At 38.1% G+C, this 21,922-nt stretch overlaps 1 long non-coding RNA gene across 1 annotated transcript in view; it reads left to right on the forward strand.

Annotated features, from left to right (window-relative positions):
• Positions 1 to 19,074: 19,074 nt before the first annotated feature.
• Positions 19,075 to 21,922, forward strand: part of LOC128655352 (uncharacterized) — a 78,861-nt gene continuing 76,013 nt past the window's right edge. The window contains exon 1 of the long non-coding RNA XR_008401764.1: positions 19,075 to 19,105. This is a non-coding gene — a long non-coding RNA (uncharacterized LOC128655352). The remainder of the gene's footprint in view (positions 19,106 to 21,922) is intronic.

A 21,922-nucleotide genomic window follows, 5' to 3' on the forward strand; every position in this document is an offset into this window, starting at 1 on the left:
CAATCTAATACTAAATATTCTACTTTGGAACTCTCACCTTGGAATTCTATCTTGGACTGAGTCAAGTTCTTATAAGTCCCAATTGGTTTTATATCAAGGCCTATTTTTATTTTTTCTATATGTTTTTATATGGTGGCAACCTAGCTCTTTTTTAATGGAGATGTCCGTTTTTTACTGTGATAGTATTTTAATTGGACAGGGATTTATAGTATTATGCTGTATTGTGTATTAAATTTGGCATAGCCATATTTATATTGATTTACTGGTCAGTCTTTATTTCTTAATCTATATTTGTACGCAGTGGTATAGGCTAACCACACTTTATTTAAAGGGATACATCTGTTATATAGATAATTGTTTATTTGTTGATTTCACTTATGATTAGACACCACTCATATCACATTTACACTGCAGTAATCTGCCTATTCACATAAGGATAACGTAGGCGGCGGCGCTTTGCGGTCGGCAGATTAGGGGTTAATTATTGTAGGTAGCTGGCGGCGACGTTGTGGGGGGCAGGTTAGGGGTTAATAAATATAATATATGGGTCGGCGGTGTTAGGGGCAGCAGATTTGGGGTACATAAGGATAACGTAGGTGGCGGCACTTTGCGGTCGGCAGATTAGGCGTTAATTATTGTAGGTAGCTGGCGGGGGCAACATTGTGGGGGGCAGATTAGGGGTTAATAAATATAATATAGGGGTCGGCGGTGTTAGGGGCATCAGATTAGGGGTACATAGGGATAATGTAAGTAGCGGCGGTTTACGGAGCGGCAGATTAGGGGTTAAAAAAATATGCAGGTGTCAGCGATAGCGGGAGCGGCAGATTAGGGGTTAATAAGTGTAAGGTTAGGGGTGTTTAGACTCAGGGTTCATGTTAGGGTGTTAGGTGCAGACTTAGGAAGTGTTTCCCCATAGGAAACAATGGGGCTGCGTTAGGAGCTGAACGCTGCTTTTTTGCAGGTGTTAGGTTTTTTTTCAGCTCAAACAGCCCCATTGTTTTCTATGGGGGAATCATGCATGAGCACGTTTTTGAAGCTGGCCGCGTCCGTAAGCACCGCTGGTATCGAGAGTTGAAGTGGCGTTAAATTATGCTCTATGCTCCCTTTTTGGAGCCTAACGAACTGAAAACCCAGCCATTCTGTGGTATTTAAAAGGTGCGGGAGAAAAAAAGCACACGTAGCTAACGCACCCCTTTGGCCGCAGAACTCTAAATCTAGGCGTAAGTAAATAAATTAAAAAAAAGGCATAGGCATCTATTTATCAAAGCGTCAACTTTCTTGCATTCAACGGCACCAATATGCTCGCCTAAGATCACCTAACATCATGGCCGCGGACCTGAATACGTTCTCCAAAGTTACCAAAAAAGCTGTCAAAAAGCTGTGCACCAAGTACGGTGCGATGAGTACCGGACTGTTGTTAACTAACCGTAATCAATCTCGCTGCTCTTCGGCTTTTTTCTAAGCTTTCTTGGTACCCTGTCACTAAACACGGCCACTATACTATACAGTTTACCCCCTAAACCGCCGCTCCCGGAGCCCACCGCAACTCTAATAAATGTATTAACCCCTGAACCGCCGCTCCCGGAGTCCACCGCAACTCTAATAAAGTGTTTAACCCCTAAACCACCGCTCCCGGAGCCCACCGCCACCTACATTACAGGGAGTGCAGAATTATTAGGCAAATGAGAATTTTGACCACATCATCCTCTTTATGCATGTTGTCTTACTCCAAGCTGTATAGGCTTGAAAGCCTACTACCAATTAAGCATATTAGGTGATGTGCATCTCTGTAATGAGAAGGGGTGTGGTCTAATGACATCAACACCCTATATCAGGTGTGCATAATTATTAGGCAACTTCCTTTCCTTTGGCAAAATGGGTCAAAAGAAGGACTTGACAGGCTCAGAAAGGTCAAAAATAGTGAGATATCTTGCAGAGGGATGAAGCACTCTTAAAATTGTAAAGCTTCTGAAGCGTGATCATCGAATAATCAAGCGTTTCATTCAAAATAGTCAACAGGGTCGCAAGAAGCGTGTGGAAAAACCAAGGCGCAAAATAACTGCCCATGAACTGAGAAAAGTCAAGCGTGCAGCTGCCAAGATGCCACTTGCCACCAGTTTGGCCATATTTCAGAGCTGCAACATCACTGGAGTGCCCAAAAGCACAAGGTGTGCAATACTCAGAGACATGGCCAAGGTAAGAAAGGCTGAAAGACGACCACCACTGAACAAGACACACAAGCTGAAACGTCAAGACTGGGCCAAGAAATATCTCAAGACTGATTTTTCTAAGGTTTTATGGACTGATGAAATGAGAGTGAGTCTTGATGGGCCAGATGGATGGGCCCGTGGCTGGATTGGTAAAGGGCAGAGAGCTCCAGTCCGACTCAGACGCCAGCAAGGTGGAGGTGGAGTACTGGTTTAGGCTGGTATCATCAAAGATGAGCTTGTGGGGCCTTTTCGGGTTGAGGATGGAGTCAAGCTCAACTCCCAGTCCTACTGCCAGTTTCTGGAAGACACCTTCTTCAAGCAGTGGTACAGGAAGAAGTCTGCATCCTTCAAGAAAAACATGATTTTCATGCAGGACAATGCTCCATCACACGCGTCCAAGTACTCCACAGCGTGGCTGGCAAGAAAGTGTATAAAAGAAGAAAATCTAATGACATGGCCTCCTTGTTCACCTGATCTGAACCCCATTGAGAACCTGTGGTCCATCATCAAATGTGAGATTTACAAGGAGGGAAAACAGTACACCTCTCTGAACAGTGTCTGGGAGGCTGTGGTTGCTGCTGCACGCAATGTTGATGGTGAACAGATCAAAACACTGACAGAATCCATGGATGGCAGGCTTTTGAGTGTCCTTGCAAAGAAAGGTGGCTATATTGGTCACTGATTTGTTTTTGTTTTGTTTTTGAATGTCAGAAATGTATATTTGTGAATGTTGAGATGTTATATTGGTTTCACTCATAAAAATAAATAATTGAAATGGGTATATATTTGTTTTTTGTTAAGTTGCCTAATAATTATGCACAGTAATAGTCACCTGCACACACAGATATCCCCCTAAAATAGCTATAACTAAAAACAAACTAAAAACTACTTCCAAAAATATTCAGCTTTGATATTAATGAGTTTTTTGGGTTCATTGAGAACATGGTTGTTGTTCAATAATAAAATTAATCCTCAAAAATACAACTTGCCTAATAATTCTGCACTCCCTGTATACTTATTAACCCCTAATCTGCTGCCCCCTATACCGCCACCTACATTATATTTATTAACCCCTAATCTGCCCCCCACACCACCACCACCTACATTATATTTATTAACCCCTAATCTGCCCCCCTACACCGCCGCCACCTACATACATTTATTAACCCCTAATCTGCCATCCCCAACGTCTCCGACACTATATTAAATTTATTAACCACTAAATCTAAGTCTAACCCTAAAACCCCCTAACTTAAATATAATTTAAATATATCTAAATAAATATTACTATCATTAACTAATTAACTCCTATTTAAAACTAAATACTTACCTATAAAATAAACCCTAAGATAGCTACAATATAACTAATAGTTACATTGTAGCTATCTTAGGGTTTATTTTTATTTTACAGGCAACTTTGTATTTATTTTAACTAGGTACAATAGTTGTACCTGGTTAAAATAAATACAAAGTTACCTGTAAAATAAATATAAATTCTAAAATAGCTATAATATAATTATTATTTATATTGTAGCTATATTAGGGTTTATTTTACAGGTAAGTATTTAACTTTAAATAGGAATAATTTATTTAATAAGAGTTAATTTATTTCGTTAGATTTAAATTATATTTAATTTAGGGGGGTGTTAGTGTTAGGGTTAGACTTAGCTTTAGGGGTTAATCCATTTATTACAGTAGCGGCGAGATTCGGTCGGCAGATTAGGGGTTAATAATTGAAGTTAGGTGTCGGCGATGTTAGGGAGGGCAGATTAGGGGTTAATACTATTTATTATAGGGTTATTGAGGCGGGAGTGAGGCGGATTAGGGGTTAATAACTTTATTATAGTAGCGGTGCAGTCCACTCGGCAGATTAGGGGTTAATAAGTGTAGGCAGGTGGAGGCGACGTTGAGGGGGGCAGATTAGGGGTTAATAAATATAATATAGGGGTCGGCGGTGTTAGGGGCAGCAGATTAGGGGTACATAAGGATAACGTAGTTGGCGGCGCTTTGCGGTCGGCAGATTAGGGGTTAATTATTGTAGGTAGCTGGCGGCGACATTGTGGGGGGCAGGTTAGGGGTTAATAAATATAATATAGGGGTCGGCGGTGTTATGGGCAGCAGATTAGTGGTACATAAGGATAACGTAGGTGGCGGTTGGCAGATTAGGGGTTAAAAAAATGTAATCGAGTGGCGGCGATGTGGGGGGACCTCGGTTTAGGGGTACATAGGTAGTTTATGGGTGTTAGTGTACTTTAGAGCACAGTAGTTAAGAGCTTTATAAACCGGTGTTAGCCCAGAAAGCTCTTAACTACTGACTTTTTTCTGCGGCTGGAGTTTTGTCGTTAGATTTCTAACGCTCACTTCAGACACGACTCTAAATACCGGCGTTAGAAAGATCCCATTGAAAAGATAGGATACGCAAATGACGTAAGGGGATCTGCGGTATGGAAAAGTCGCGGCTGGAAAGTGAGCGTTAGACACTTTAATGACTGACTCTAAATACCGGCGGTAGCCCAAAACCAGCGTTAGGAGCCTCTAACGCTGGTTTTGACGGCTACCGCCCAACTCTAAATCTAGGCTTTATTGTTTACAAATGCTTAAAGGGACATAATACTCATATGCTAAATCACTTGAAACTGATGCAGTATAACTGTAAAAAGCTGACAGGAAAATATCCCCTGAGCATCTCTATGTAAAAAAGGAAGATATTTTACCTCATAATCTCCTCAGCTCAGCAGAGTAAGTTCTGTGTAAAAAGTTATACTCAGCTGTTCCCAGCTGCAGGTAAAAAAAAAAAAAAAAATGAAGAAATGAACAGCAGCCAATCAGCATCAGCAGTGCTGAGGTCATGAACTCTTTTACTGTGATCTCATGAGATTTGACTTAACTCTCATGAGATTTCATAGTAAGCTGAATAGGGAAATAATATGAGAGTGCACAAGGCTCATCCCCTTAGCTGTCCTAGGACAGACACACTAAAATGCTGCTTAGAAATCCTTTACAATGGGAGGTGGCTACTGAGGACCTTTTGAGGTAAAATATCTTTCTTTTTTACATAGAGATGTTCAAGAGATATTTTCTAGTCAGCATTTTACAGCTAAGCTGCATCACTTTCAAGTGTTTAAACATTTGGGTATTATCGCCCTTTAATAGTGATAGGTGTGTGTATATGTAATTTACTCCATAATGACAATGGCAAGTTTCCACAAACTCAGATGTGAGTGCTTGTGTCTGCTATTACTGCCTGAGTGTGTGTATGCCTATCTATCAGTGCCTGTGTGTGTGTGTGTCTGCTATTACTGCCTGAGTGTGTGTGTGTGTGTGTGTGTGTGTGTACCTATCTATCCCTGCCTGTGTGTGTGTCTGCAATTACTGCCTGAGTTAGTGTATGCCTATCTATCCCTGCCTGTGTGTGTATCTGCCTATTACTGCCTGAGTGTGTGTGTGTGTGCGTGTGTATGCCTATCTATACCTACCTGTGTGTGTATGCCTATCTATCCCTGCCTGTGTGTGCATGTCTCTGTCTAGACTATTACTGCCTGTGTGTGCATGTCTCTGTCTATTACTGCCTGAGTGTGTGTGTGTGTGTGTGTGTGTATGTCTATCTATCCCTGCCTGTGTGTGCATGTCCCTGTCTATTACTGCCTGTGTGTGCATATCTCTGTCTATTACTGTCTGAGTGTGTGTGTATGCCTATCTATCCCTGCCTGTGTGTGCTTGTCTCTGTCTATTTCTGCCTGTGTGTGCATATCTCTGTCTATTACTGACTGAGTGTGTGTGTATGCCTATCTATCCCTGCCTGTGTGTGCTTGTCTCTGTCTATTTCTGCCGGTGTGTGCATGTCTCTGTCTATTACTGCCTGTGTGTGCATGTCTGTCTATTACTGCCTGTGTGTGAATGTTTCTGTCTATTACTGTCTGTGAGTGCATATCTCTGTCTATTACTGTCTGTTAGCGCATGTCTCTGTCTATTACTGTCTGTGAGTGCATGTCTCTGTCTATTACTGTCTGTGTGAGCATGTTTCTGTCTATTACTGCCTGTGAGTGCATGTCTATGTCTATTACTGCCTGCGAGTGCCTGTCTCTGTCTATTAGTGCCTGTGAGTGCATGTCTGTCTATTACTGTCTGTGAGTGCATATCTGTATTACTGTCTGTGTGTGCATGTCTCTGTCTATTTCTGCCTGTGTGTATAGTATATTTGAAAAATAAACAGCTATTACAGTTCTTTATCAAATTATTTACGTGCAAAAATCTCATAGACTTTAATAGTGAATTTTGCAAAAAAAAAATTGTTATAACTTTTCTAAATAATTGTAATAGACCCCTAAATATGTTACAAATACACCCAGTGACATATTGCAATCCTTTAGAAAATCTTAATTGATGACTTTTTTTTGCAAAGTTCAACTTTAAAGTCTATTGGAAGTTTTTTAGATACATTTTGGATAAGGATGTAAAAGGATTGATATGCATTAAACAAATAAATATGCATAGCTATAAGAAAAATATAAATATAACGGCAATTAGTAAAATATATAAATATATTTTTAGATAATATCAATATATTTGGAAAAAAAACATTGTAGTAGAAAAAGGACATATTTAAAGGGATAGGAAAGTCAAAATTAAACTTTTATAATTCAGGATATACCAAACAAATTTAAGACAATTCTATTATTCTTGTTCTATTAATATCAATTGTTGAAAAGCATATGTACATATCCTTAGCAGCATCAATGAACTACTGGGAGCTAACTGGTGGTTGGCCGCAACACACATTTGTCTCTTGTCATTTGCTCATCAGATGTGTTCAGCTAGATCCCAGTAGCGCACTGCTGCTGTGTAGCTGACCTCTAAATGACAGAGTGACATGCAAGGTCTAGGAAGGGGACTTTAGAATCTGTGAGGGGCGCACATTTTGGAATTTTGCCCTGGGAGCCAGATTTTCTAGAAACGGCCCTGCTGTTAATTATGCTACCCTTCATACATTCTAATATACGTATATTGTCCTTCTTAGATTTTTTGTAATTTATGTACTTAAAAAACCTTTTAGGGGTTGACTCAGAATACTTTGCACTTAATCTTTAATTTTTAATTTTGGTTAATTTGATAGCTTTTTTTTGCAGGCTTTGTTACATTCCTTATATCCTATCCGCTAGATTTAGAGTTCTGCGTTAGCCATCAAAACCAGCGTTAGGGGCTCCTAACGCTGGTTTTGGCCGCCCGCTGGTATTTAGAGTCAGTCATGAAAGGGTCTAACGCTCACTTTGCAGCCGCGACTTTTCCATACACCCGCCATTTGCGTATCCTATCTTTTCAATGGGATCTTTCTAACGCCGGTATTTAGAGTCTTGGCTGAAGTGAGTGTTAGAAATCTACCGACAAGACTCCAGCCGCAGCAAAAAGCCAGGAGTTAAGAGCTTTCTGGGCTAACGCCGGTTCATAAAGCTCTTAACTACTGTGCTCTAAAGTACACTAACATCCATAAACTACCTATGTACCCCTAAACCGAGGCCACCCCACATCGCCGCCACTCTATTAAATTTTTTTAACCCCTAATCTGCCGACCGCACACCGTCGCAATTCACGTTATCCCTATGTACCCCTAATCTGCTGCCCCTAACATCGCCGACCCCTATATTATATTTATTAACCCCTAATCTGCCCCCCCAACATCGCCGCCACCTACCTACAATTATTAACCCGTAATCTGCCGACCGGACCTCACTGCTACTATAATAAAGTTATTAACCCCTAATCCGCCTCACTCCCGCCTCAATAACCCTATAATTAATAGTATTAACCCCTAATCTGCCCTCCCTAACATCGCTGACACCTAACTTCAAGTATTAACCCCTAATCTGCCGACCAGACCTCACCGCTACTCTATTAAATTTATTAACCCCTAAAGCTAAGTCTAACCCTAACACTAACACCCCCCTAAATTAAATATAATTTTTATCTAACGAAATAAATTAACTCTTATTAAATAAATTATTCCTATTTATAGCTAAATACTTACCTGTAAAATAAACCCTAATATAGCTACAATATAAATTATAATTATATTGTAGCTATTTTAGGATTAATATTTATTTTACAGGTAACTTTGTATTTATTTTAACCAGGTACAATAGCTATTAAATAGTTAATAACTATTTAATAGCTACCTAGTTAAAATAATTACAAAATTACCTGTAAAATAAATCCTAACCTTAGTTACAATTAAACCTAACACTACACTATCAATAAATTAATGAAATAAAATACCTACAATTATCTACAATTAAACCTAACACTACACTATCAATAAATTAATGAAATAAAATACCTACAATTATCTACAATTAAACCTAACACTACACTATCAATAAATTAATTACATAAAATACCTACAAATAAATACAATTAAATAAACTAACTAAAGTGCAAAAAATAAAAAAAGAACTAAGTTACAAAAAATAAAAAAATAATTTACAAACATTAGAAAAAGATTACAACAATTTTAAGCTAATTACACCTACTCTAAGCCCCCTAATAAAATAACAAAGCGCCCAAAATAAAAAAATGCCCTATCCTATTCTAAAATACAAATAGAAAAGCTCTTTTACCTTACTAGCCCTTAAAAGGGCCTTTTGCGGGGCATGCCCCAAAGAATTCAGCTCTTTTGCCTGTAAAAAAACCCATATAATACCCCCCCAACATTACAACCCACCACCCACATAATCTAACCCAAACCCCCCTTAAATAAACCTAACACTAAGCCCCTGAAGATTTCCCTACCTTATCTTCACCATGCCGGGTATCACCGATCCGTCCAGAGGAGCCTCCGAAGTCTTCATCCAAGCCCAAGCGGGGGCTGAAGAAGTCCATCATCGGGCTGAAGAGGTCCATCATCGGGCTGAAGTCTTGATCCAAGCGCGCCCTGAAGAGGTCCATCATCGGGCTGAAGTCTTCTATCAAGCGGCATCTTCAATCTTCTTTCTTCCGGATCCATCTTCATCCCGCCGACGCGGAACATCCATGCTGGCCAGCGACTTCCCGACGAATGACGGTTCCTTTAAGGGACGTCATCCAAGATGGCGTCCCTCGAATTCCGATTGGCTGATAGGATTCTATCAGCCAATCGGAATTAAGGTAGGAAAATTCTGATTGGCTGATGGAATCAGCCAATCAGATTCAAGTTCAATCCGATTAGCTGATCCAATCAGCCAATCAGATTGAGCTCGTATTCTATTGGCTGTTCTGATCAGCCAATAGAATGCAAGCTCAATCTGATTGGCTGATTGGATCATCCAATCGGATTGAACTTGAATCTGATTGGCTGATTCTATCAGCCAATCAGAATTTTCCTACCTTAATTCCGATTGGCTGATAGAATCCTATCAGCCAATCGGAATTCAAGGGACGCCATCTTGGATGACGTCCTTTGAAGGAACCGTCATTCGTCGGGAAGTCGTCGGCCATGATGGATGTTCCGCGTCGGCGGGATGAAGATGGATCCGGAAGAAAGAAGATTGAAGATGCAGCTTCATAGAAGACTTCAGCCCGATCATGGACCTCTTCAGCGCCCGCTTGGATCAAGACTTCAGCCCGATGATGGACCTCTTCAGCCCGATGATGGACTTCTTCAGCCCCCGCTTGGGCTTGGATGAAGACTTCGGAGGCGACTCTGGACGGATTGGTGATACCCGGCGTGGTGAAGATAAGGTAGGGAGATCTTCAGGGGCTTAGTGTTAGGTTTATTTAAGGGGGGTTTGGGTTAGATTAGGGGTATGTGGATTGTGGGTTGTAATGTTGGGGGGGGTATTGTATGTTTTTTTTTACAGGCAAAAGAGCTGAATTCTTTGGGGCATGCCCCGCAAAAGGCCCTTTTAAGGGCTGGTAAGGTAAAAGAGCTTTTCTATTTTTATTTTAGAATAGGGTAGGGCATTTTTTTATTTTGGGGGCTTTGTTATTTTATTAGGGGGCTTAGAGTTGGTGTAATTAGCTTAAAATTGTTGTAATCTTTTTCTGTTTGTAAATTATTTTTTTATTTTTTGTAACTTAGTTCTTTTTTTATTTTTTGTACTTTAGTTAGTTTATTTAATTGTATTTATTTGTAGGTATTTGTATGTAATTAATTTATTGATAGTGTAGTGTTAGGTTTAATTGTAGATAATTGTAGGTATTTTATTTAATTAATTTATTGATAGTGTAGTGTTAGGTTTAATTGTAACTTAGGTTAGGATTTATTTTACAAGTAATTTTGTAATTATTTTAACTAGGTAGCTATTAAATAGTTATTAACTATTTAATAGCTATTGTACCTGGTTAAAATAAATACAAAGTTGCCTGTAAAATAAATATTAATCCTAAAATAGCTATATTATAATTATAATTTATATTGTAGCTATATTAGGGTTTATTTTACAGGTAAGTATTTAGCTTTAATTAGGATTAATTTATTTTATAAGATTTAATTTATTTCGTTAGATAAAAATTATATTTAACTTAGGGGGGTGTTAGTGTTAGGGTTAGACTTAGCTTTAGGGGTTAATAAATTTAATAGAGTAGCGGTGAGGTCCGGTCGGCAGATTAGGGGTTAATACTTGAAGTTAGGTGTCGGTGATGTTAGGGAGGGCAGATTAGGGGTTAATACTATTTGTTATAGGGTTAGTGAGGCAGATTAGGGGTTAATAACTTTATTATAGTAGCGATGAGGTCCGGTCGGCATGTAATGGGGTTAATAAGTGTAGGTAGGTTTCGGCGACATTGGGGGCGGCAGATTAGGGGTTCATAAATATAATATAGGGGTCGGCGGTGTTAGGGGCAGCAGATTAGGGGTACATAGGGATAACGTAGGTGGCGGCGGTGTACGGAGCGGCAGATTAGGGGTTAAAAATAATATGCAGGGGTCAGCGATAGCAGGGGCGGCAGATTAGGGGTTAATAAGTGTAAGGTTAGGGGTGTTTAGACTCAGGGTTCATGTTAGGGTGTTAGGTGCAGACTTAGGAAGTGTTTCCCCATAGGAAACAATGGGGCTGCGTTAGGAGCTGAACGCTGCTTTTTTGCAGGTGTTAGGTTTTTTTTCAGCTCAAACGTCAACATTGTTTCCTATGGGGGAATCGCGCACGAGCATGTTTTTGAAGCTGGCCGCGTCTGTAAGCACCGCTGGTATTGAGAGTTGCAGTGGTGGTAAATTATGCTCTACGCTCCCTTTTTGGAGCCTAACGCAGCCCATTTGTGAACTCTAAATACCAGCGGTATTTAAAAGGTGCGGGAGAAAAAAAGCATGCGTAGCTAACGCACCCCTTTGGCCGCAGAACTCTAAATCTAGCGGTTAGTTTTTTCCTAATTTCTCATAACACATTTTTATTTAGCCACATTGGATTGGATTTATTTATTTTACTTTTATAACCATATGGTATGTATTGATAAGTATATTTATTTAACAAAGTTTAAAATGTTATCCATTTATCCTCTGTATTTTTATTGGAGAATATTTTGTCCCAATTTATGTTATTTAGCAATTTCCTTAAATCATTGAATTTTGCTTTCTTAAAATTAAAAGTCTTAATTAAACCCTGATAACACTGCTTATGGAAAGTGATTTCAAATGTGACCATGATATGATCACTGTTACCCATCGTTTGATAGCACTAAATCCGATATAGCTTTATTCCTAGTTGGCTCCTCTATTAATTGTGACATGAAGTTATCCCTGAGAACATTTAAAAATCTATCTCCCTTAGCTGTATTACTATTTTAATTGGCCCAGTTTTTGTCGGGGTAGTTAAAATCTCCCATAAATACATCACTGGTATCATTAGCAGCCTTTCCTATTTGCATTAGTAGTTGAGTTTCCTCCATGTCACTAATATTGGGGAGCTTGTAGCATGTTCCCAGTAATATCTTTTAAGGATTTTTCCCCCACTCTTTATTTCAACCGACAGGATCCCTACATTATCCCCTTTATCATCATATATATATTCTTTATTGTAGGTTCAAGGTCAGGTTTCATATACATGCAAATTTCTCCACCCCTTTTATTGCTCCAGTCCATCCTAAATAAAGTAAAGCCCTCTAAGATAAATGCCCAGTCATCAGAATCATCCCACCAGGTTTCAGTTATACTGATAATATCATTGTCCTCTTCTGCAACTAAGAGCTCCAGCTACCCCATTTTACTTGTCATGATTCATGCATTTGCTGTCATGCATTTTATTTTCATGTGCTTTCTGCTGCTACTTGTTGCACTTTCCTACAAACCTTCTAATACTACATTTCCTAAGTATACCCTTCTGTCATCACTTCCTTGAGATATTCTAGGTGTGACATTTTCACAGATTTGTCTGTTCTATTAAGCTTGGACTGCCCACCCCCTTGCCTTGTTTAAAAGATTATCTAAGCCTGCTACCACCCTCTCTCCCAACACATCTGCACCAATGTCATTCAGGTGCAATCTTTACTGTACAAATTGTACCCAACTGAAAATTCAGCCTAGTGCTCTAAAAAGTCAAACTCCTCATTTGTACGCCATGTTTTAAACCAAGAATTAACTGGCCTTAGCTCATTCTGCCATACTTGGTTAGCATATGACACTGGTAATATCTCTCAAAATATTACCTTGGAGGTCCTTTCTTTAAGCTTGCTACCTAACTCCCTGATGTCATTTTTCTATGACACTCCATCTCTCCCTGATTCCTTCATTAGTGACAATATGCACCGTGACTGCAGGATCAGACCCAGATCCTTCTAACAACCTATCAATACGCTCCACAATATGCCTAACACAAGCCTCTGGAAGACAGCATACTGTTCTATTTTTGGGATCTGAATAACAAATTACCCCATCAAAATTCCTAATAATTGAGTCTTCTTCAATCAACATTTGCTCCTCTTCCATGACTGAAGGACTGTTCACTATAGTATGCAACGCTTCCATGACTGAAGGACTGTTCACTATACTAGGCAGAACAGCCCTCTCTGACACTGCCACTCCTGAACTGATATCCCCATCATCTTCATTCAATCTGGCAAATCTGTTGGGGTGTACCAGTTCAGAACTGTCCTCTCTCTTCCTCCTACTTTTACTTCCCCTTCTAACTGTGACCCAGCTACTTCCCGGAGTCTCCCCATCTGAATCCTCTCTATGTCCACTGCTAGAACCATGAACAGCCTGCTCAGTCATATGCATTTCCCTTTTAAGTGTCTGAATATCACACAATGTTGCAATTTGTTCCTCCAGAACTCTAATACAAGATTCTTAAGAGACAATATGCTCGCACTTGCCACAGACATATGATCCCTGAAATAGCTTCTCCAGTTATGCAAACATATGGCAAGCTGTACACTGAATGATATTTTCACACATTCTTACTTAAAAGGTATATATTAAAAATGTAAAAGATTTACATTCACCATTGGTTACTCCAATCCCATTTGCTCCAGCCCTTAGTTATCGAATTCTAAACTTAAACAGTTAAACGTACTTAACACTGAATGCAGCAAGGCTCACAAAGTTAATGAGCAACATTTCTAGTGCAGTACCAAACAGGTGAAACTAATCCCTCCCCTAATTACAAACACACTGGAACATAGAAAAAAACAAACAAATATACAGGAATTAGTTAAATAGCAAGCTAAGCATTTTCCTATTTATTTGTTTTAGTTATTACCTCTATGTATTTGCAAAATCACCAGTTTTTTAACCTTGGCAGCCATCTTTGTGCCATGGTGCACGCCAAATGTTGGTTATACAGATTTTTATGTGTACCTAGGTAAATATCTCACTTTTGTTTTTGTTAATAGGCTCTATGTTTTTTTAAGAAATATTTTACCCAAAATTGTATCATTCTTATTAAATGACAGTATTTAAACATGTTGAAATAGTGTTTTGCCCAAAAATAAAGTATCATCTGTATATTTCCTATGATGCCTACAGGCTGATAGATATTTCCTGCTAATGCTCATATTTATATGATGTTATTTTATATCAATGATAGAAAATGTTTGAATACTTAGACAAGCAGCAGATAAGGGTTTATTGTATTTAAAGCTGAATCTCAGGCCCTCTTTCTCTCGAACCCCCCACTTGGAGGTTCATTTGTTCTAATGTATTTTGTTTACATAGCTTTTCGGTATCTAGAACTACTGTACTGACATTTTAGTATAGCTGGAGATTTCAACAAGAAAAAAAATGCTATTTCACTTATCAAAATTAAGGTAAAGGAGCTATTTGTGGGGAAAATTTGAAGATACTCCAGCAGGAAAAATGTATAATTGTGAACACAATAAAGAGAAACTTTACAATACACTGTTCCTTTTAGTCACAACAACAACAACCAAGTCTAAAGTTACATTTGGTATAAACTACGGCTAGTAAGGGTAATAACAATAAAAAAAAATATAAATATTTCATAGATAAATTCATAATAATGATGAAAAATATTTGATAAGTTCACATTCCATTTGAAAATGTTCACACCAACTATACAGTTTTGGGAAAAGATAACTTTCACTTTAAGCCTTATTTATTAATTTTCATTACTTTATTCATATTTCTTGTGGGTAAAAAGTGAATGTGAATTGAGCTCCGTTGGCAGTTTTCAAAGTTCTATGTATCAGGAGGGGTCAGCTATATATTATAAAATAGAACAAAAGGATTTGAAAACTGGATTAAATCTGCAACACTTGCAAAACTATTTTTAATTGAATCCCACGTGTGACCACAAGTTTTGCTTAAATTATATATTTAGCAAATTAAAGTTTTATTTCAAAATGCTTTATTGCACATTTTGCAAAAAAAAAAAGGATTTCATTTTGAACTTTTGTTAGTAAAAGGACATTAGCCTAATAAATTTAGAGTTAACTTATCTTTTGAGGATACACTTAATAGTTGCGCTGCTTCTTAACATACGCTTAACAGAAATGGTCTAAAGAGGTGTTGAGAGATAATAAATAGAGCTAAACAAAAATTCCACAAAACATATCACTGAACAATCCACAGAACCCACAGGAATTCTCAAGTCCTGAAAATTCAATACATTCTTTTTACCTTTGTCGACCCATGAATGTTCAAAAGTTAAGAAATGATTCTTAGACATTTCAAATAGTTTACTTTGTAAACTATTTCTCAATTTTTCTGCTTATACTATGAAAAATAACTTATTAGCTAATTATTAATATTTACGATATTTGGACTTGAAAGGTGTCAGAAAGCAGTTTCTGTATATCTGGGACGGACTCTTACCAAAGGATGAAGGGCTGGAGATATGTTCTGACCTCAGTGTATAGCATCAATATTGATTCCTGGTTGTTACAGAACCTCTTTATGATTTAAAGTATGTAAATCACAGAACTTGACGTATGTATAAACGATGATAATTGAATTAAATAATTAATTAATAATTGAATTAATGGATGGTTCACATTGGCTTTTTCACTATAAATGAACAGTCCAATGTGAATGATGATTCATTTTGATGCAAGATGACCCAAGAATTGGCAGTTAATTGCTTCATAAATGGGGCCCATAGTTTCAATTAGGTGTTTAGTAATATTTGTATATCACAAATAATAGATTTTTATTTTATATGCGTGCCTGTTACCCTGGCATCATGGAGGTTTTAGTAAAAACTTGAAACCTATTAATATAATTGTAAGTGTTGTAAATACATCATGAACTTAAAGAATACATTCACTAATAGAGAAAAAAAAACTAAATGTGACAGAGAATGTCATTTTGTTGCAAATCTCTTAAAGGCATAGTAAGAATAAGATTTTTGTTCTCTTGATATCTTTTGCTGAATTCTTTGTTGAAAAGCATACCTATGTATGTTCAGGAGCAGCGATGGACTACTGTAGCTAACTGCACGCATATGTCTCTTGTCATTGGCTCTTGTGTTCAGCTAGCTCCCAGAAGTGCATTGCTGCTCTTCTGACAAAGAATAAAAAAACAAAAGGAAGCAAATGGAACAAAAATAATGAACTTCATTCAAATGTTTAGCTTTTGTTGTGATTGAAAGTCTGGGTTAAATTTGGTTTATAGCTGACCAGCACACAATTATTCTCCTATCATTCTTTTATATTATATTTACATTTTTCTTTCATGCTTTAGGTAGAACAAACAACTTTCCAGTTTACTTTTGCTATCACATTTGCTTCATTCTCTTGGTATCATTTGTTTAAGGAGCAGCAATGCACTACTGATTTCTAACTGAACACATTGGTGAGCCAATGACAATACGTATATATATGCAGCCACCAATCAACAGCTAGAACTTAGGTTCTTTGCTGCTCCTGAGCTTGCCGAGATAAACCTTTTAGCAAAGGATAAAAAGAGAACGAAGTAAATTAAATAATAGAAAATTGTATGTTTTATCTGAATCATGAAATAATTTGTTTGAGTTTCATGTCCCTTTAAGTACAAACTTTTAGATTTATATGATAAAGGTAAATTATATTAGACTGAAGAGATAATCTGCCTATATGCTTTATTATTTCCACTTACAGGAGAAGTGTGCAGGGAAAAAAAGCAAATTACACTATCCTATTTTTTGAAGTCATATTTAGTGAGAAGTGATGTTTAGATATTGTATTATTTCTGACAGCATCTTTGTTAATCGGGCACCTTTGGCACACATTTTCCACATGAGTTTTTTTAATAGCAAAGGAGCAGCATAAACCTTCACTATCAATCAATATAATGTATAGAGGCCAGTACAATATGTGCCGAAGGGGAAGACAACCCTTTAAGTGCTTTTCTGGTGTATTTAACAGTCATATTTCCGAGATAACTATTAGGATGTCAGAATAACAAAAGAGTAACAGAAAGTAAAAGAATGGTAAAAGTTCACAGCTATTAACTTAAAAACTGCAAATCTGAACATTTGCTAGAGGACTCTGAACATGAGGCAGAATTGTAGAAAACAAAAACCAAAATAGCTTTATTTTTATTTTTTAAGCACTTAAATGGTAAAGTTTTTTTTCCTTCTGTTAAAGAGATTCAAAAGCTATCAGTTAAGAATAAATATGAGCATCTCTGACAGAAAATTTGTTAATAGACCTTTTGACAAAACTAAAATATCAGATAGTCGCAAAATACATTTGTATTTGAAAGTAGCAGTTTATTTCCAAAATTATTACGTACTTATTTTATTGTAATGATTCAAATTCTCTTATAGTTGAAGCTTGAAGTCCTGATTTTCAAATATTTATAACGTTGAAATGGAAAGATGAATTTGGCTAAACTGTCAGATTGTGCTCTTGTTTTTCGTAGCCTATATCGTCACAATTACAAAATGCATCAGTTAATAATTCCCCTGAAGCGCAAAATCGTTATTTTAGAAAGACAACAAAAAAATACTTAATTGCTTCATTATTCTCACTATATCTTAATTTAAAGGGACAGTCTAGTATAAATTAAACTTTCATTATTCAGATAGGACTTTTAATTTTAATCACCTTTCCAATTTACTTTTATCATCAAATTTGCTTTTTTCTCTTGGTATTCTTAGTTTAAACTAAACATAGGTAGGCTCATATGCTAATTTATAAGCCTTTGAGGGCTGCCTCTTATCACATGCTTTTTAAATCTCTTTTCAACACAAAGAGACAGAAAGTACACGTGGGCCATATAGATAACACTGTGTTCAGGCACAGGGGGTTATTTAAGATCTAGCACAAAGCAATGCTAAATTTAAGACAATAGATAATAAACAGTCACAGTCATGTGATTAGGGGGCTGGAAGAAGGTTCCTAGATACAAGGTAATCACAGAGGTAAAAAGTACATTAATATAACTGTGTTGGTTATGCAAAACTGGGGAATGGGTAATAAAGGGATTATCTATCTTTTAAAACAATAACAATTCTATGGTAGACTGTCCCTTTAAATAAATGGATATGATTAAAGACAAACAGAGCCTATCAATAACATCCCTGATTAAAGTGCCCTATATTTATTGATCCCTAGTAATAGTGTATTGTAATGATAATAGGTTTGCAATTAACATGTTGTAGTTTGTAGGTTTATTGATTTTGCTTGTTTGTATTAGTGTCAGGGTCATATTGGGCTGCCGGGATACCGGGAAAAATCCTGGTGGGCCGCCACCCGCCAGGGCCGGTAGTTGGCAGCTACACAAGGAGAGCTCAGCACATGTGAGCAGCTGGTGACTCACCGGCTGCTCACATGTGCTGGCTGAGCTCTCTCTCTCTTTGTTGTAGAAGTGGCTTGCTGGCCTGGCTGCTGGCACTGCTAATGATGACTGATCAGTGATTGATTAATTCGGCCGGCCTCTCCAGCTCGGCGCTCCCTGACACTCATGACTCATCACTTCCTCCCACTCAGAGTCCCAGCAGCAGCTGCGCACACGGGAAAAAGAGTGAGAGCTGAGTGAGAGGGAAGCAGCTTGAGGTGAGGCAGGGATGAAAGAAGCAGCAAGGCTAGGCTGGTGCTGCCGGTGGTCACGCGGTGTGTTGGTCACGGTGAGCAAAAACATCACATTCACCAGTGATGTTATTTAGATTTTCTTGCTCAGTCTCAGTCTAAATGTAAGGCATATTATGCTGCTGCACTAGGCACACAAGGTAGATTTGTGGGGGGCGGCAGGCGAAGCATTGCTCAAAGGCAGCTATAGTGCAGGTGTAGGTACATTTTTTTTCACCCTCCTCACCCCTGAGTGTGCACATCAGACCTAGCTGTCATACACATCAGCAAGCTCACATAACAGAAATAATTTATACAGCAAATTTATTATCTGGCTTATCTGGCTGAGTCCCTTCCAGCTAAAGTACCAATAAAGTCACAGCCCTCAGTGACATCACATGTCCTTCAGCCGGATGGGATCTAGTTGCAACCATCTCTGTAAGTGTGAGACTGAGGGAACCTTTCTGGCTCTGCAATATGATAAGGTACTGAGGAGGGGGTTGTGTATTTAAGGTAATGGGGAGGCTGTGTGTATGTGTGTGGTATTGGAACCTCTATAATGTTACATATCAGTACATAAGGTGTGTGACTGTGTCTGTCAAAAAGAACCTCTCTATAATATTAAATATATATATTTATATAAGGAATTATATTTATATTTACCGTTTTTAAGGTACTGGGGAGTGGGCTGTGTGTGTGTGGGAGGCACAGGGAACCTCTTTGTAATATTATATATATTTAGATAAGCAATGATATTTATGTTTATTTAAGGTACTGGGGAGGGGTCTGTGTGTGTGGGAGGTAGAGGGATCCTCTTTGTAATATTATATATATATACGTGTGTGCATATGCATTAGTTATTTTCTCACCCTGCATATGCATGTAGCCTTAATTCAACCCACCTGATTGTAAGCAAGTGTTTATGCAAGCCCTAGTAAACTGGGAGAGGGGGAGCAGCAGAATTTTGAGTGCCTAGGGCAGCCCGAAACCTACTTATGCCACTTACTATGCAGCTTGCACACAATATATGTATATGTCTTTGATGGATTAAACGGCTGGTGGGCTGGTAAGTACATTTTCTGTCTTGCTATTAAGCAGGGATTCTGCAGGATGAGAGTTCTGGTCTAATATGGCTACCTAGCTCACAGAAGTCTAACTTTAAATGCCGGGCCTATTTTTGTTCCCAATCCGTTCTTGATAGGCGGCATTCGTATGTGGTGTTGTTGCTTCAGGTCATCCAAAGTAACTGGAGTAATGCCAGTGTGCTTCGCATATGTGCAAACACAATGTTACATCTGGAAACCTGATAATAAGTATAGACCAGTTGTGGAATTCCTGTTTCTTATAAAATAAAAATAAAAAACTTTAATGTAACATTATTAATGGTGATTTTCTTAATGAAATGTCTTGATTTGTTTATTGCCCATATAATAAACATATGAGGAAAGGTTTGGGTGGTTAAAATTATATCCAGTATTGTATGATTTGGGTAGGGAGTCTGTTAGATGGTTTCTCAGTCAAGATCTATGTGTACCTTAAAAATAACAAGAATTTGGATTAATTATAATTATTTCCATAAAGGGCCATTATAGTCCAAAAATGATACACTATTTCATTAGAGCATGATATTGTAAGACAAGAAACCCTGCAACCACTAAAATGGGCTATACAAATAGTTAGTACCTCTCGGGATCAACAGAGAACTGTGCAACTAATGCTGCTGATTAGGTCAGCGGCAGTTTCAGATGACCCTGTGGGCACCTCAAGCATTGCCAAAAAAATATTTTAGACAAAACCATTCATCACATTTTTTTTAGTTATATACTGTACATAACTTGTTATTTTGATACAGTGGATATTATTTTAATTACAATTGTTCATTAACTACATTTTTTTGTCACTGGATAATAGTGAAGTATTCTTGGTTTTACCATTTAGTTATTTAACAAATATATTTTTTATGTAAAATTCATTAATGTATGAATCTGTTCTTGATCTGCAGCAAGCAAATTGGCATAGCAATATGGAGATAGAAGCATTTGGTTGAAAAGACAGTATATAAACATTGGTTCTGGCTGGACTAATCCCAATATATGCACATAAATCTGAAAATAAGGGATGGTATATAGGAAGGAACCTTGGTCCAGCATGGTTCTATAAACAGAGAACACCTAATAAGTGCAGAGAATGGTAGCATGGTCCCTAATGCCTGAGTAAAATTCTAAATAGTTTGTCATTTAACAATGAATCTCTTTTTTTATAGTGTACTCCGCAAGGGAAATAATTACTAGGAGTGTTAAGCATCTGGAGGACTAACCTAGCTGGAGGACAGCAGTTCAGCAATTGCTTTGTAATACATGCAAGTTTAATATTAGTAGGCTATTTCCCTTGGAACACCAAAATATATTATAGCAAATTAACCCAATGAATGTGTCATGATCCGATCATTTCCGTATCTCTCTCTGTACTACCGCATCACGTTGCCTAGCAATGTGATGCAGCCTTCCTGTATCCGCCCCCACACGTCAATGGGCTTTTAAACCTTGGCGAGACTTCTCTCCGGTGCCCGTTTGTCAGATAGCGTTTCCTGCTCCTTGCTTCTTGGGTCCGTGAGTGTTTGCTCTCCTGCCTGCCTGCTGTAATTGGATATTTGACCTCTGCTTGCCTGACCACTCTTCTGCTTTATCCTTAACCTGCTTAAAGGGGCATTGACTTCTGCCTGCCTGAGCACTCTGTTGCCTTATTCTTAAATCATCTTAAAGGGACATTACCTCTGCCTCCCATAAAGTTATACTGACCTCTGCTTTGCCTGACTACCCTAAAGGATCATCCTCTGCCTGCCATAAAGTGATACTGACCTCTGCTTTGCCTGACTACCCTAAAGGATCATCCTCTGCCTGCCATAAAGTGATACTGACCTCTGCTTTTCCTGACCCCCCTAAAGGATCATCCTCTGCCTGCCATAAAGTGATACTGACCTCTGCTTTGCCTGAATAAGTTTTATCAGATAGTGAATATATGAGTGTAACTGTAACAAGTAGCAAAGCACTTTACAGTTTGTGCTGTTGTTTTGAAACTGAAATCAATTGCTGAGAGGCACAGCTCACTACAAGCCTTTACTGATGCACTGAACGTTAACAACACAGTGTTTCAAAAGAGGCCAGGGGAAAGAGAGCAATGAGACTAAACTTAGTAGCTAAACTCTCTCTAGAACCTTAATCAGCTCCTAAAAAACAAACAACAACTAAGTACTAGAAAGTAATTGTTAGTTTATAAATTTAAATATGAAAGAAAGACATACC

The sequence above is a fragment of the Bombina bombina genome, chromosome 4 (genome assembly GCF_027579735.1).
Source record: "Bombina bombina isolate aBomBom1 chromosome 4, aBomBom1.pri, whole genome shotgun sequence".
Lineage (NCBI taxonomy): Eukaryota > Metazoa > Chordata > Amphibia > Anura > Bombinatoridae > Bombina > Bombina bombina.